Consider the following 8,408-nt stretch of genomic DNA (forward strand, 5'->3'; position numbering starts at 1 on the left):
TTATGTACCATACCTGGCTGGGTTCAGGGCACACTCTTTGATCTGTACTCAGAGAACACTCATACATCTTCTAAAGAGATCATATGCAGTGCTGGGTATTAAACTGGTGGCTACATCCTTAATGTTAAACTCTTTTTCCAGCTCTGGGGAAAATTCTTTGCACATAATGCACAAATTTGCAATGACCTAAAACTTCTTTCAAAAGTAATATCTATTAAAAAGTATATATATGGAAGAAGAAGAGGCGAGAATGACCCCTGGACCGACCAAAGCCCGCGCGCCGCTGCACCCCGCGTCCAGCGCCCATGTCCCGCCGCTGTCGCCACCATGCCCAAGAGAAAGGCTGAAGGGGATGCTAAAGGAGATAAAGCCAAGGTGAAGGATGAACCACAGAGAAGATCCGCAAGGTTTATCAGCTAAACCAGCTCCTCCAAAGCCAGAGCCCAAGCCTAAAAAGGCCCCTGCAAAGAAGGGAGAGAAGGTACCCAAAGGGAAAAAGGGGAAGGCTGATGCTGGCAAGGATGGAAATAACCCTGCAGAAAATGGAGATGCCAAAACAGACCAGGCACAGAAAGCTGAAGGTGCTGGAGATACCAAGTGAAGTGTGTGCATTTTTGATAACTGTGTACTTCTGGTGACTGTACAGTTTGAAATACTATTTTTTATCAAGTTTTATAAAAATGCAGAATTTTGTTTTACTTTTTTTTTTAAAAAAAGCTATGTTGTTAGCACACAGAACACTTCATTGTTGTTTTGGGGGAAGGGCATAAGTCACTAATAGATGGTCTTCAAAACTGGATTGCCCTGGGGAAAAACAACTTTTCCTCACTAGTTTTGAGACTCCCTCTTGATTTCCAAGAGGAGGGATTCCTTGACTTGACACAGTAGCCACCCTGGCACCCAATGCCTTGTGGTGGGGAAAAACTAAAATGTGTTTCTGTGTCCTGTCTCCCTCTCCGCCTTCAGCATAGACTTGACTCCCTTAACCCCAGAGAGACCTGTTGAGCCTGGACTCCCAAAAAGTGGTTACCAGGATGTCAGGCCATCTGGATTTTGCAGTGCCCCAACTGAGACGGCAGCCCTCAAAAGAACGGTTCCTTTTTTAGATTGTGGATCTTCAGATTGATCATTCTGCCATTTTTCTTTCATTTCTTGAAAGTCAGGGTCGGCTTGTGAAAAGTTGTTAAACAACATACTAAATGTGAAATGTCAACCCTCACTCTAAACTTTCGCTGTTCAGAGCATCAAATGAAGATGTCATTGGGTTTTATAGTGGCTTTCTGATTTTGGTAGTCCATTGAAGAAGGGAGTTTGAAAGTTATTGTATACTGTTAACGATTGTCTGCCCATGTCCTGCCTGAAATACCATGATTGTTTATGAAAAGTATCTTTATTAAAGCTGGATACAGTTTGGAAAAAAATAAAAAGTATATATATGCATATATATATATATTTGAAAAATTATTCTAGTACTTTGGACATATACACACAAACATATGTCTATGTACATATATAGATATAGATATATCTGAGAAGAGGTTAAAAATAAATTTTAAAATTGCTCTTTTTTTTCTTTTTGGGTCACACCTGGTGATACACAGGGATTACTCCTGGCTCATGCACTCAGGAATCACTTCTGGCAGTTCTCAGGGGACCCTATGGGATGCTGGGAATTGTACCTGGGTTGGCCGCGTGCAAGACAAACGCCCTACCCGCTGTGCTGTCGCTCCAGCCCCAAAATTACTCTTATAAAGATCTCACATATAAAAATTTTGCCATATTAAGATAATCTGTAATAGCTAATGTGACAAGTTGTGACAGCTACAGAACTATTTTTAAAATAAAAGATAAGGATCCAGAGAAGTAGTATAGCAGGTAGGGCATTTGTCTTGCACATGGCTAACTAGGGTTTGATCCACGCACCACATGTGGTCGCCAAGCACTGTATCACTGTATCACTGTCATCCCATTGTTCGTCGATTTACTTGAGTGGGCACCACTAAAGTCTCTATTCCTCCTAGCCCTGAAATTATAGCGGCCTCTTTTTATTCCTTTTTTCCAATGACTGAAGGCTTCTTTCAGGGGAATGAGACCTTTTATTGTTACTGTTTTGGGCATATCGAATTTGCCACGGGTCTTGTTAGGCTCTGATCATGCGAGCTTGATCATGCAAGGCTCTGATCATGCAAGCTTGGTAGCTTGCTGGGATCTCCAAGAGGGACGAATGAATCTAACCTGGGTGCCTCATGAAAGGCAAACACCCTACCCACTGTGCTATTGCTCCAGTCTGAGTAATTCATAGAAAGAAGTAAAATGTGGTGTTTTACATAAAATTTTATATGGATTAATTGAATATATATCTACCAAATAGTCAAGAGCCTGTAGCAGTGGATCTTGGGAAATGATTGCCTGTCTCCAAACCACTTCTCTTGCTTCTATATATGTATTTTTTAAGTACACTTATTTGTATACTTCTATATACAAATTGTAGTTGAAGTAGCACTGTTAAATTTTTTAGTTTTTTTTATTCTTGTGTTGTACAAAATGACTGCCCCCCCCCCAATATTATCAGTGTCCACAAACCTCCACCAACCTCCTGGTGTCACTTCTAGCCTTTGTGTTTCTGATCTGCCCCCCTCTGCATGTCTTCCATATTTGAAGTTCTAGTTGTTGTCATTGGATACTCTTCAGTACTCAGCTTTATTATATACCATGTATGAGTGGAATCATCTAGTATTTTTTCTTTACAAAGCTGTTCATGGTTGGACTTCAGTCACAGAATGGTCCAACACATATATCCAATCACCAGTACACATTTCCCACAACCAATGTCCCCAGTTTCCCCACTGCCCCCCTTCATTCTACCTCCATACAAGCACTTCTCTCTCTCTCTCTCTCTCTCTCTCTCTCTCTCTCTCTCTCTCTCTCACACACACACACACACACTCACACACACACACACACACTGACTCTCTCTCTCTTCTTTTAGGTACTATGGTTTGCAATACAGATACTGAGAGGTTATCATCTTTGTTCCTTTACCTATTTTCATCATGCAGTTCTTATCCAGAGTGATCATTTCCAATTATCATTGTCATAGTGGTCCCTTCTCTATCCCAACTGCCTTCTCCCCCCAGCATTTGAGGCAGGCTTCCTATTATGAACCAATACTCCTTGCCATTCCTTCTACTGTCCTTGGATATTAGTCTCATACTATGTCGGGGTTTTTTTTTGATATCCTAAAACTAAATACACTGATTTATGTCTGTCTCTCTGTTTCTGACTCATTTCATCCTGTATCCAGTATTTTTGATGAGCCAGTTGAAAAGTAAATAGTACAGTCAGTTTAATCAAATACTCTCACAATAAAATAATTTCTTACCAATCTATCAAATAAATATGAATTATTTTCTTCTTAGAGGATTTTTTAAATTTTATGGTCTTTTTATCAGATCACTGTGTCTTACAGAGTTACAAAGATATTTATGATTGAATTTTAGGTATTCAGTGTCCCAACACCAATCCCTTCACCAAAGTCTACTTTCCTCAACTAATGTACCCAGTTTCTCTTCTACACTGCCCCAATCCTACACACACACACAGCCTGCCTTTATGGCAGACAGTCTTCCCCCTCCTCTATTATCCTAGTATTCCCTTCCAAATTTAATTCCCAACTCCTACCCTAGTGCAAACTTCCCACTGAAGACTGTACTTCTGTTTTCAATTTCTATTGCCTTTGGGTATTTGATATTCTGCTGTGCAGAATTATACCCCACATATGAAAGAGATCATTCAGTGTCTGTCTTACTCCTTTTGACTACCTTTACTCAGTATATTTTTCAGATTTATCCACATAGCATCAAAATGCGTGACATCATCTTTTCTTATGACTGAGTAGAATTTCATTGTGCATATGTACATCAATTTCTTTATCCAGATATCTGTTCTTGGGCATTTGGGTTGTTTCCAAATAGTTATAGAAGCTTAAATCTGTTTTCAGCAATGTGCTTTTTGGTCCTTTGGGTATATTTCAAAGGGTGGAATTGCTGTTAAATAATAGAAGCTCAGTTTCTAGTGCTTTTGTTGTTGTTCTTGTTCTTGTTCTTGCTTGTTTGTTTGCTTTGGGTTTTTCTTTTAGCTAAATCAGGCAGTACTCAGAGTTTACTCTTGGTTACCTCAAGGATCACACCTGTGCTGGGGATCAAATCCACATGGATTGTATGCAAGGCAAACACCTTACATATTGCATCTATCTAACTCATTATATCCATTTCTCTGGCCTAGTTACTTCATCTTTTAGGCAGTACCCTCACCTATCAGATTTATTTCAATGTGAAAAAAAAGTCTTGACCACAGACCTAATTTTTCTAGACTTTCTTATTACTGTATATTCAATGAATTATATATACAACTGCAATATTGATTCAGATACAGAGCACTTGTAAATGTGGTAAATAAATGGGATCCATTAAAATAAGAAATATATTCTAATTTAATAAGGCTAAGTGTTTCTAATTTTATCATTAGCTGAAGAATGTTATTGGTGATTTCCAAACAAAAGTAATGTTCTGACATTCCACTTTTTCCCTTTTGTGGGGTCTAATTATAGGAATTCTGTCTTTAAGATATGGTACAATTTCCTCATCTTAATTCCTTAGTGGCTTTTCATGCAACTTTTTTTCTGTATATTGATCTTCCCATTTCTAACAACAAATGCTTCAAAAAATTGTGGGCCATACCATAGTTTCAAGAAAAAATATATCTGCTTTCTTCCCCAAGTTAGGAACTGCTATTGAAACTTGCTGTTACATCTCAGGTAAGATTTTTATCCAAAAAGTTTAATATAGAAAAAGAAAATAAAGCTGTTGTTTCATCATTCTCAAAGTTTCTTTGACCTTTAAAGAAACTATATAGCACTGATTGAAGTTGTAATGAATACTGGCTCCAGTGTTGTGACATTTCTATTACCTCATTGTTTGATAATTTCTCTCTATCCTGCTCAAATGATGTCTGTACTTTGCGTTTCCCATTTTTCACCTGGTGATTTATCCAGTGTTATTGAGAACTCAGTCTGTTTACTGTAACTGTGTTTTTATTATCCTTGTCTAAGGATGACTTTATGATTATGAGTCTCCTCCAAGTCTGCTCTAAATTCTTTGTTGCTAGCATTCTACAGCATTACTTTAACTCATAATGTCTTACACTAGACTCCTGAATATATTACCGTACAAATGGTTCACAAATTTATTTCTCTCCCGTCTCAGATTTTAATTCAGCAATCGACTATCTTGGGGAGTGCTTTGCTCAGTAAAGCAAATGAAGGAGATATAGATTCAATAACCAAATATGGCTGATAAAAATTCCTGAGAAACAGAAATATTACACATTCATAGCTTTCCTGCTCTAGCAAACTCCCAGAATTTTCATTTATTTTGTAAATGTAAAGATAAACCTGAAGGCTATCTTAAAATATATTGCACTGTGGACACCTTAATAGGATGCGAATGTGGAGCTGTCAAGTTATGCTTACAAATAATGTTATTTCCTAGACAATTTTATTTTAGGGATTTGTACACATATTTCTTGAGCAAATATGTGTATTAAGCCAAAATATGTTCTTAAAAGTCCTGGGGAAATGTCTTATAGATATGAATGCATTATCTGATAAAAATTCATCTGTAGCTATTTGCTCATGGCTGAAGATACAGATAAGCCAAAGATCATTGCAGAAGAGACAAATACTGCACCACATTTGGATTCCTTACCATAACTAGCACATACCTAAAACACCAAAGCAGTGCAGGATAAAATTTTTACACCTTCATTTTTGTCTATGATCAGTGAGAACTGTAGTTTCACAGAAATAATTTGACCTTGATATAGTATTTATCATTGTCCTTTTACTTGGCGAATAGTCCATTGATTTTTTTTATTAACCTTAAGCATACGTGTAAATTGGGATATTTAAAGATCTTTTACGAATCAGAATATCCTGATTTAAATTATTTATGATACCTTTTTACACTCTTCCAGATGTACTAGAACTTTGTTAAGAATATGTCCTTTTAGGAAAGATAAATAACCAGAGATGGGGTACTGGCTCTGTCAAACTTCCTGGCTATCTCTGAACTAAGTTCCTTTAAAATAGAATGGGAATAATAAAGTACTTGCTTCATAGATGCTGCAAGAAACATTTAGCACATACGGTAAAATGAATGATGGGACCTACTAAATGGTTGCTGTTGGCAGTATTGTTTGCCTGGGAAAGCAAAACAAAATTCTGGCATTGTTTACAAAATGTTATTCATATCCATGCCTATTTAAATCCAATGTTCAGAATAGTATTCAAATTTAAGAATATTTTTTGTGCAGATAATCGGTATTTTTTTTTATTATTATTAGTTAGGAGAGAGGAGGCTCAATATTTATAAACTTTAAGGCCTATGTACCGTTTAGGCTTGTTAGCAGAAAACACTAATTGTATATTGATAAGAAAAAGAATTCTCTGTACTCTTAGAAAAGTTTAAAAATATTAAGCTTCTTTGAAATTATTTTAAAACATAATTATTCCTATGATTCCTATTCAACAGTTAATAATTTATTATGTTGGATAAAATCAATGTGAAAATTATTAAAATCAGATAATCAAAATTGTTGTTAGAAATGTAATAAGAAGGTGCTGGAGTGAGAGCACAGCAGGTAGGGCATTTGCCTTGCACGCGGCCGACCCGGTTCAAATCCCAGCATCCCATATGGTCCCCTGAGCACCGCCAGGAGTAATTCCTTAGTGCAGAGCCGGAGTAACCCCTGTGCATCACCGGGTGTGACCCAAAAAGCAAAAAAAAAAAAAGGTAATAAGAAATATGGTGATAACCAAGATTATTTGGTGCAGTACTTGCAAAGAATTAATAAGTAAGCTTTCAATTTTCAAATAAGACTCAAAGTTCATATTATTTAATCAGAGAAATATACAAAGTCAACTAGGTTAAACTTTAAGGAAACTTATAGCTTGGATATTAGAAGTATCAGATTTAAAATGTATATCAAATCACCTGTACTTAATGAACAACCTATATTTCAGGTAACTCTTAGCTTTATGAGAAAATAACCTTATACAAATAAAAAGGTGACAATATTACTTTTTATTTGAAGTTATATAGAAACTATTACTCATGCTGGGAAAATTTTCTTTTATAAATCATATTGTTTATACAAGCTACAAATATGCCAAGAAATACACAGCTTAATATGTGTTTCTTCACAATCCCATGCACACGTGGTCCTACTTTGCTTTATCTAGTTGGATATAGTTTATACTGTAAATCAGCTGTGTCGAATTTAAAGCCAGAATTCGGATTTTCATGTCAGTTTTTGCAGTTAGGGTGAAAAAGACCTTCTCTTAGTATTTTCTCAGATTATTTGCTCTGCTTTTATTTTTATTGTAGAACTTCCCTTTATTATTCATCTAATAAATTGCCCATAACCAATTAAAATATGACAAACAATACCTGATACTTGTGTAGTTTAGTAGTAATTAATAGCATCTCCAATATATTTTTATAGTTGATCAAGAATTATAGAAAATTACTTGCCAATTGCTCTACCTTCATTCCTCCCTCTTTCCCCCACTAAGGGGTTTTCCAAGTTGTGCACAAGGGCCCAAAAGGCTACTCCTGTCTACTAGACTGACAGTTCAACACAAGAACCCTGGGATGTGTTTCTGCTAGGATCCTTTGGTGCTGGGGATGACTGGGCCACTCTGACTTCTCCTGCTGGTTCTTTTTAGACCCAGTGGTGCTCAGGATTGAACCCAGGTCAGTTTCAGATAAACCTCTATACTATTTCCCCAGCCCACCTAATTCTATTTCTACTATATCCACTACCTTGACATATAAATTTCATGGTAGTCTGATCTTATTTACTTTATATATCACTCTATCACTGTTATCCCATTGCTCATTGATTTAAGCGGGCACCAGTAACGTCTCCATTGTGAGACTTGTTACTCTTTTTGGCATATTGAATACACCATGGGTAGCTTGCCAGGCTCTCTCTCTCTCTCTCTTTCTCTCTCTCTCTCTCTCTCTCTCTCTCTCTATCTATCTATCACGAATCATGAGTCACAAAATCCCGTTAATCACTGATTTCTCGAGTGGGCTCAGTAACCTCTCATTTCGTCCTTTCCCTGAGATCTTAGAAATCTATCTCAACTCAGCCCTCCTAACAATGTTATACTGGGGGCTCTTCAGGGTCAGGGGAATGAGATCCAGCTTGTTACTGAATTTTGCATATGAATACACCATGGGAAGCTTGCAAGGCAGACCCATGTGGGCAGAAAACTCCCAGAAGATTGCCAGTTTCTCCCAGAGGGAGAAGCAGGCTAAAGATACCACTTCTGAGAGCTTGCT

General features: G+C 37.1%; 1 pseudogene; it reads left to right on the forward strand.

Moving 5' to 3' along the window:
• Positions 1 to 327: 327 nt before the first annotated feature.
• Positions 328 to 1,412, forward strand: LOC129404280 (non-histone chromosomal protein HMG-17-like; annotated as a pseudogene).
• The last annotated feature ends 6,996 nt before the right edge of the window (positions 1,413 to 8,408 follow it).

The sequence above is a fragment of the Sorex araneus genome, chromosome 4, assembly GCF_027595985.1.
Source record: "Sorex araneus isolate mSorAra2 chromosome 4, mSorAra2.pri, whole genome shotgun sequence".
Classification (NCBI taxonomy): Eukaryota; Metazoa; Chordata; class Mammalia; order Eulipotyphla; family Soricidae; genus Sorex; species Sorex araneus.